The sequence below is a fragment of the Palaemon carinicauda genome, chromosome 10 (assembly GCF_036898095.1).
Source record: "Palaemon carinicauda isolate YSFRI2023 chromosome 10, ASM3689809v2, whole genome shotgun sequence".
Lineage (NCBI taxonomy): Eukaryota > Metazoa > Arthropoda > Malacostraca > Decapoda > Palaemonidae > Palaemon > Palaemon carinicauda.
Genome location: NC_090734.1, coordinates 134,078,677 through 134,088,057, shown reverse-complemented (window position 1 = coordinate 134,088,057; position 9,381 = coordinate 134,078,677). Strand labels below are relative to the sequence as shown.

General features: G+C 30.2%; 1 pseudogene; it reads right to left on the bottom strand.

The window, feature by feature from the left end:
* The window catches only part of LOC137648273 (fap1 adhesin-like), a 218,615-nt pseudogene that overhangs the window by 81,733 nt on the left and 127,501 nt on the right, over positions 1-9,381 (bottom strand).

Genomic DNA, 9,381 nt, shown 5'->3' with positions numbered 1-9,381 from the left:
ATGGAGTTTCAGTGTGTGTGTGTGTGTGTGTGTGTGTGTATAGGGTACACTCATAGCAAACATATTTAACAAAGATTAAGGCAAGGCAATCCACATAAACAGCATACCTTCACCCTGGAATAGGAATTTTTCCAATTCCAGTTATTCAAAGGTTAACTGACTTTTACTATCTGACCGGTACTCGAAGCCTTTCGTCTGTCATCATTATTCTGGAGATATTTGGACCAATTTCTCAAATGCCTATTTTCATAGTTGTTAACACATTTTAGTTCTTCGCTTCTTTTCAGTTTTCAATTTATTTTCACACATTATTTTGTATAATTCCACATATTATCATCATCAGCATCATCACTATCATCTCCTCCTACGCCTATTGACGCAAAGGGCCTCACATTATTTTGTAAAATTCCATATCATATCATCATCAGCATCATCATCATCATCTCCTCCTACGCCTATTGACGCAAAGGGCCTCACATTATTTTGTATAATTCCATATCATCATCAGCATCATCATTATCATCTCCTCCTACGCCTATTGACACAAAGGACCTCTATCTTGAGCTTTTAAATCAATGCTTCTCCATTCATTATCTCCTTGCTACTTCACGCTCCATAGTCCTCAGACATGTAGGGCTGGGTCTTCCAACTCTTCTAGTGCCTTGTGGAGCCCAATTAACTGTTTCGTGAACTAATCTCTCTAGGGGAGTGCTAAGGGCATGCACAAACCATCTCCATCTACCTTTCACCATGATCTCATCCACACTCGAGTGTGTGTATGTATGTATGTATGTGTGTGTATATATATGTGTATATATATATATATATATATATGTATATATATATATATATATATATATATATATATATACATATATATATATATATATATATATATATATATATATATTAAATCTTCGTTTTTTTTCCTTTCTATACCTGAAATTCTGCCTCTCTCGATCACATACATTTTCATTTCTAAAATATTCCTTCGATTGGCTGAACCCTTCTATTTCCATTATTTACCAGTTCTGAATTTTTCCTTTCTGTAAAAGGTCTATAAAAGAAAGACCAAAAATGACACTTCAATAGAAGTACACAAATAATGAAACAAATAATCAAATGCATCTTAATAATGTTGATAATAACGCTGAATGAATAATATTGACTTAGAGAGAGAGAGAGAGAGAGAGAGAGAGAGAGAGAGAGAGAGAGAGAGAGAGAGAGAGAGAGAGAGAGAGACCCCTCCGATACGCATCACTGCCACTACAAGGCAAGAGAAGGCAGAACTAGACACACGTGACGTTCTCAAAGACCCTTGATGAAAGTGGCACTGTCATCTCACTTGAAAAACAACTGAGTGAGAAAAGTTGTTATCAGTAGAAATAACACAAAGGAAAATCGAACTCCCGTCCAACAGATTGCTAGCCAGGGACGTTTTCAATAAGGCATTACAATTCTTATAATAACATATATAAATTCAGGCTCTCACCTAAAATAAATATATTAAAATAAACAACGTAAAAAAGCAAAAACTTGAATAACGACTTTAGAAATTAGGAAATTTGATTAAAATTTGGATAATTAAAGTGATCTTCACGTGAGTACTTGATTACATAAATACTTAGGCTAGCGAACAAATAAGGCATTACAATTCTTAGGATGAAATACATAAGCCCAGCCTCCTACCTAAAATAAATATATTAAAATAAATAACGAAAAGAAATATGCAAAAACTTGAATATCGACTAAGAAATTAGGAAATCCGGTAATTAAAGTGATCTTCACGTGAGTACTTGATTGCAAGCTTGGTTATACATAGGCTAGCGAGCAAATAAGCCACTACAATTCTTATGATGAAATATATAAGCCCAGGCTCCAACCTAAAATAAATATATTAAAATAAATAACGAAAAGAAATATGCAAAAAATTGAATATCGACTTAAGACATTAGGAAATTCAGTAATTAAAACGATCTTCAAGTGAGTACTTGATTGCAAGCATGGTTATACTTAGGCCAGCGAACAAATAAGCAGTCTTAAATACACAGATGTGAGGATGGACTCTTTAAGAGAGTTGCACTATACCCACGAAAGAGGGATTCGAAACCCAATGAAGCGGAGCTTCATGAATAATCATTTTAAGCAGAACACACAAATCCATTACACCGTGAAAAATTGAAAAGGGAAATGTTATCTAGGGTTCGTTTAAGAGTGGTAAAGTTAAAATATTTCGTGAAACGCTCGAGGTATTTAGGAATGCATAGATAAAAAATATCCAGTAAAAAAAAAAAAAAAAAAAAGGAAAAAAAAAAAAAAAAAAAAAAAAAAAAAAAAAAAAAAAAAAAAAAAAAACCAATGTATTGTATCACTCCTAATATTTTATTAGAATTTCTCTTATTGAACATAATGCTAATAATAGAACCAATCTATATTAGTAGTAAATTATTTCTTTAAGAGTGAGAAAGTTGAAAGATTTTCTACAATATTCGAGGCATTTGATACGAATGTATAATGATGAAAAAAATAACCTGCAGATTTTAATAAAATAGTAAAGAGAGATACAATGAATAGTACCCTGAAGATTGTATTAAAACAATTAAGTGTGATACAATAAATAAGATTTGATTACTGTGTATCTATTCAAAATAATTTGACTGGAAAACAAAATTAATAAAAATTTTAAATAAATAAATCGGTAACATTATAAGAAATATGGATAATATATATATATATATATATATATATATATATATATTTTTTAAAGTTTCCTTTGCTCTGTAAGATTGCAAAATAAATTCACACTGTTATGTTTTGTTTTTCTGTTCACACAATTTCGAAGTTACAAGAAAATTTCTGGACCTTGGGAAATTCCTAGTAAAATTTCAAGGATCTTAAAAGGTACTAGAAAAATTCTAAGATACACTACATTCTTTTTACACATCACACTCAGTTGTCAACTTATAAACTTTAATTAACTTTAAAAAAAAACTACTAGCAACTTGTCGTATATAACTCTACGGTACTACACTGCCACGGTTCATGTTAAATAAAAGAAAACGGTTTACAAAAAGAAAACGAATTAAAGGGGGGTACTCACATTTGCTTGTGGCAGACCAGACACACCCAGTCCCGGCCATTGACGCTATACTCTCGACACTGTTTTGCACACTTTCTGCCGGCAAGCTCGACAAGGTGCACCTCTGTTAATGATATACCCCAATTCTACCCTGCAGCGCCCACACGCCCGGTCACCCAAACCGTCTTCCTCGTCTGTTCTGATGGCACCTCGGCGCCTCAGGAACGACAGTTCCGTTTTTAGCCGACTGGAAGGGAAAGAAAACATTTTTTATAAATCTATGAGAAAGAAAACATTTCTTATAAATCTATGGGAAAGAAAACATTTGTTATAAATCTACGAGAAAGAAAACATTTGCTATAAATCTATGAAAAAGAAAACATTTGTTATAAATCTATGAAAAAGAAAACATTTGTTATAAATCTATGAAAAAGAAAACATTTGTTATAAATCTATGAAAAAGAAAACATTTGTTATAAATCTATGAAAAAGAAAACATTTGTTATAAATATATAAGAATGAAAACATTTGTTATAAATCTACGAGAAAGAAAACATTTGTTATAAATCTATGAGAAAGAAAACATTTGTTATAAATCTATGAAAAATAAAACATTTGTTATAAATCTATGAGAAAGAAAACATTTGTTATAAATCTATGAGAAAGAAAATATTTGTTATAAATCTATGAGAAAGAAAACATTTGTTATAAATCTATGAGAAAGAAAACAATTGTTATAAATATATGAGAATGAAAACATTTTTTATAAATCTACGAGAAAAAAAAAAACATTTGTTACAAATCTAATAAAATTAAAACATTGATTACAAATCTTCAATAAAATATTGAAATTAAAGATTAACAATGAATATAAGAAATTTTCCAATTAATGTGATCACTTAACTTCATTTACTTTACAAATAAATATTATACTTTCATAAACTCGTATATGAAAGTAATTTGTTTATTGCATGTTTATCAAAGAAGAGAGGGATTTAAATTTTGAAGATGAAATGTCTGTGCAGTACATGAAATGTAGAAAATTAAGAGTGAGAGAAATATGGAGATACATAGAAGTGTTTAAAGGGATTATCATGGTTAAAATAAATTAACCTAAACTGTTGATGTTATTATTATTATTATTATTATTATTATTATTATTATTATTATTATTATTATTATTATTATTATTATTATTATTATTATTACAAGCTAAGCTACAACCCTAGGTGGAAAAGCAGGATTTGCTATAAGCCAAAGGGCTCCAACTGGGGAATATAGACCAGTGACAAAATGAAATATGGAAATAAATAAAGTACAGGAGAAGCAATGAGAAATAAAAATAATATATTTTAATATTTAATAAGATCCAACCAGCTTTCTGGATGACTAGCAAAAAAGTTGAAGGAAGGAAGGGAACAAGACTCTCTCTCTCTCTCTCTCTCTCTCTCTCTCTCTCCTCTCTCTCTCTCTCTCTCTCTCTCTCTCTCTCTCTCTCTCTCTAACACACACAGGAAAGAGGCAGAATAAAGAGAAAAACACTGAAAAAGGGAAGCCATAATATAATAAAGGCGCAGGAGGGCAAAAGCAACAGAAATTAATGGTGTCATGTATATGGAGGGATTTTTGACAAGTAGATTGTGTTTATTCCATGTTCGGTTTTATCTTTTTTATTTTATCTAGAGTCTTTACCAGTTAAGGGAAAAGGATGATGTTGCTGATATATATATATATATATATATATATATATATAATATATATATATATATATATATATATATATATATATATATATATATATATATATATATATATATGTATATATATATATATATATATATATATATATACACACACATTTAACATGTGTGTGCGTGTATAGTGTTTAATTAGGCACGATGAATAGATGATATTAAGTTTAGACATACATCTATAAAAATATAATAAGCGCATACAATATCTAACAATCATACATCAATGAAGAATAAAACTGTATTCAAAAGACTAATGGATAATTTATGATCAACATTCTAATAGTTCTCATGACAATATCTTAACCTTAACCTAGATTTCTTTGATTAAAGATAGTGTAAATGATCAAATCAATCTATTTTAGGTGTACATTTTGTTTCTGTTTAGTATTTAGCGACCTTAAAAATACTATTTACCAACCCCAATAACTCATACCAGATTTAAAACATTCAATAATACAAGTTTATAAATGCAATATCAATTTACGTTACGATATCTTTTACACATTAGTATAAACGTTGAACTGGGAACATTATTCTTAAGTTACCCATATATTTATAGAAGAAAACTTATAACAACATGCGTTTAAAGAAAACGAACCTCTCCAGAGATTCATGGGGTACTAATGAATATCTTCATATAATTTCGTCCTATTCGAGGTGTTATTTAGGTAGCATTGAAAATTTCAGTACGATTAGTCAACATATAACTGCATTAACTTAAGGAAAAAATATTGCGATGAACCTAATAAGGAAACGCTGTGGATTTCGCTATGTAGACTATTTGGAGCTTAATATATTGCAAAGATATAAATTTTAATGAACGATTTAAACTTTATAAAATATTAATGCTCTTATTAAGTGTGTGTACATGTGTCTGTATGTATGTATGTATATGTGTGTGTGTATTTATGTATGTATGTATGTATATATCTATATATATATATATATATATATATATATATATATATATATATATATATATATATATATATATATGTGTGTGTGTGTGTGTGTGTGTGTGTGTATATATATATATATATATATATATATATATATATATATATATATATATATATATATATGTGTGTGTGTGTGTGTGTGTGTGTGTGTGTGTGTGTGTAAAATGCAAATAATATAACTGATCAGAGAATCACGAGGCCACCCACAACCAAGAGTGATGAATCTCTGCCATATTTTATTCATGAGATGTGTCGAGACAGGAGCCCAAGATCATTCATAAGGAGAGAGAGAGAGAGAGAGAGAGAGAGAGAGAGAGAGAGAGAGAGAGAGAGAGAGAGAGAGATTTTAGTCGTTATTAATTCACCTTGCGGTTTGATTTAATATGCCAAAATCGTTCCGATATCTCAGGTCATTTCCGTAATGCATTTATGGTTACTCACTGGGATGATGACATTGGTTTTACACACACACACACACACACACACACACACACACACACACACACACATATATATATATATATATATATATATATATATATATATATATATATGCATAAATACATGCATATATTAATTTTGTAAATATGTATAAATAATATACATATTTATACATATACCCTTAAACACGAATGATTGTACATACTAACAGACACACACACACACTTTCAACTAGGTTCTAAAAGGCACCAAAAGAGTTGGAAGACCCAGACCTACATGGCTGAGGACTATGAAGCGTGAAGTAGGAGATGATGAATGGAGAAGTATTGATTTAAAAGCTCAAGATAGAGACGGCTGTTATTATTATTATTAGTATTATTATTATTATTACAAGCTAAGCTACAACCCTAGTTGGAAAAGCAAGATGCTATAAGCCCAAGGGCTCAAACAGGGAAAAATAGCACATGGAGGAAAGGAAACAAAGAAATAAATAAACTACAAGAGACGAATAAACAATCAAAATGAACTACTTCAAAAACAGTAACAACATTCAATTAGATCTATCACATAAACTATAACAACTTCTAAAATGAATAAGAAGAGCAATAGGACAGAACAGCATGTCCAAGTGTATAGATAGGCATTAGGCTACTAAATGCCGTACTTGAGAATACCAACATCAACAGCCTCCTGGCTAGTACAGTGGGAATGTGTTCGCCTAACAATCACATGGCAACAGATCGATCCCAGCCCGGGACTGTAGGATTAAGCTGTTTACTGGGGAGACCACTGCTGTAGCTGACATTCTGGTGAGCATCTAATCTGAAGACTGGAACTAAAACCAGACACCTTTAACCTTTTATCAACAAATGCAACCGTTTCTAGTCCACAGCAGGACAAAGGCCTTGGACATGTCTTTATTCATGTCTGGAGTTTGGTCAGTTTTCATCACAACGATAGCCACTGAGGACTGGTGACGGTGGGAGATTTTCGTCTGATGGCTCACAGCAAACCAACCTAGTATTGGTGGCCCTGACTAGTACAGCTTTGCTTATCATAGTGATAAATAAACCCCTCCTCCAAGGCCACAAATAGAGGCAGATTCTCTTTCTAATTAAGGACAAAATTCATGTTTCATATGAGAGTCATATAGAGTTCATTAAAAAGAAAGAAAAGTCAGCTAGGGTAAAAGCATCAAATTACAAATGAATAACTTTAAAACTAATAAATAATAAAAAAATATAAGTAAACAAATCAATAAAATATTTAAAAATAATTCGAGGAATAGGCGACAATAGCAGTTTTTCCTTCTAACAAGCTTCATATTATAAATGAATAAATAACGTTAAAATAACTGAATAATTGAAATATAAAAAGCTTCAAATTAAAAATAAACAACCATAAAATAACTAAATAATCAAAATACAAATAAACACATAATCAAACTATATGTAAAAACATAATCAAAATATCTAAAAATAATTAGAATAGGCAACAGTAGCAGATTTTTTTAGTCATTTTTTTTTTTTTTTTTTTGTCTTCTAAAACAGCGACTGAAGGTCATGATTATGACGATGCGGTCAATGGGTGGGTGAGTGAGTGGGTGGGTGGGTGAGTGGGTGGGTGGGTGGGGGAGGGGGGGAGAATCGTACATAGCGTGGGAGTATTACGTTCTTCATATATATATTCTCTCGACTTCAGTGAATGATGTAATCGCATCAATTATTTTCGTAGGAATAGAATTGGTGGGAAACATCCATAAAACATCGTAAAACTGCATTGGTAGTTTGAATTTACACATACACACACACACATATATATATATATATATATATATAAAATATACATACACACACACACACACACACACACACACACATATATATATATATATATATATATATATATATATATATATATATATATATATATATATATATACATACAGATATATATACATATATATGCAGAAGAACCACAGGGAAAATGAAAATACAGAATATACACTTGAGTCCTGACTAGTTTCGTGATACTTCCTCAGAGGACTGATTTATTGAGAGAGGTTTCTTACATTTTATAGGGAAAGCAAAAGTACGAACATACATATAGAGATTTAGAGAACAATGACACTCCCCTTACCCGCTACCTGGGCTTGACTCAGGTGTGCGTAGGCGGAGTCTGAAAGCTCGTTAGACACCTGCTAAAAAGGGTCATTTCTAGTGGCGGGTATATTCTTGTTTTCTTCTTATTTTACTTTCATTACAGTTATTTATATGTCAATGCGGTAGCCTTATCTATATAAATACATAAGCAAAACATACACAAAATTACAAATATATATACATATATATACATACATATACATACATACATACATATACATATATACATATATATATATATATATATATATATACATATATATATATATATATATATATACATATACACATACACACATATACATATACATACATACACGCACATACATATACATATACATACACATACACATATACATATATATACATACATACAGATACAAATACATATACATATACATAAATACTTACACATACACATACATACACATACACATATACATACATATACACACACATATATACATGTATACATATATACACATACATACCTATGCATATATACATTTATATGTATAACAACCTTAATATCATAAACATATAATCATGTATATATCAATACTTATATCTAGCATAACACTATATAGTGCCAATATACTTATGCATACTATATAAAATAATTGTTTCTTTTAATGAATGGTAGCTTAGTCTAAATATTAATTTCACACCGACGTTAATTATTCACAATACATTCAATTCTACATTAAGTGGTTAATGTTTTTTTATATAGTTTACAAATCTCTTTACATATAAAGGCGTCGAGTTTATACATTCCATGACCAATATTTAAGTTGTTTTCAAAGGTTTCTTTTATGAAACTGGACTCTATGATGTTTCTTTCTACTAAGTTATTTGAATGAACCAATTTCTTTGCACCTGACCAATTAATAGGGTGATTTTTATCTCTAACGTGGGCAAAGAGTGCATTATTATCTTGAGCATACCTGACACTTTTCTTATGTTGTTCAATTCTCTTTTCTAGGGCT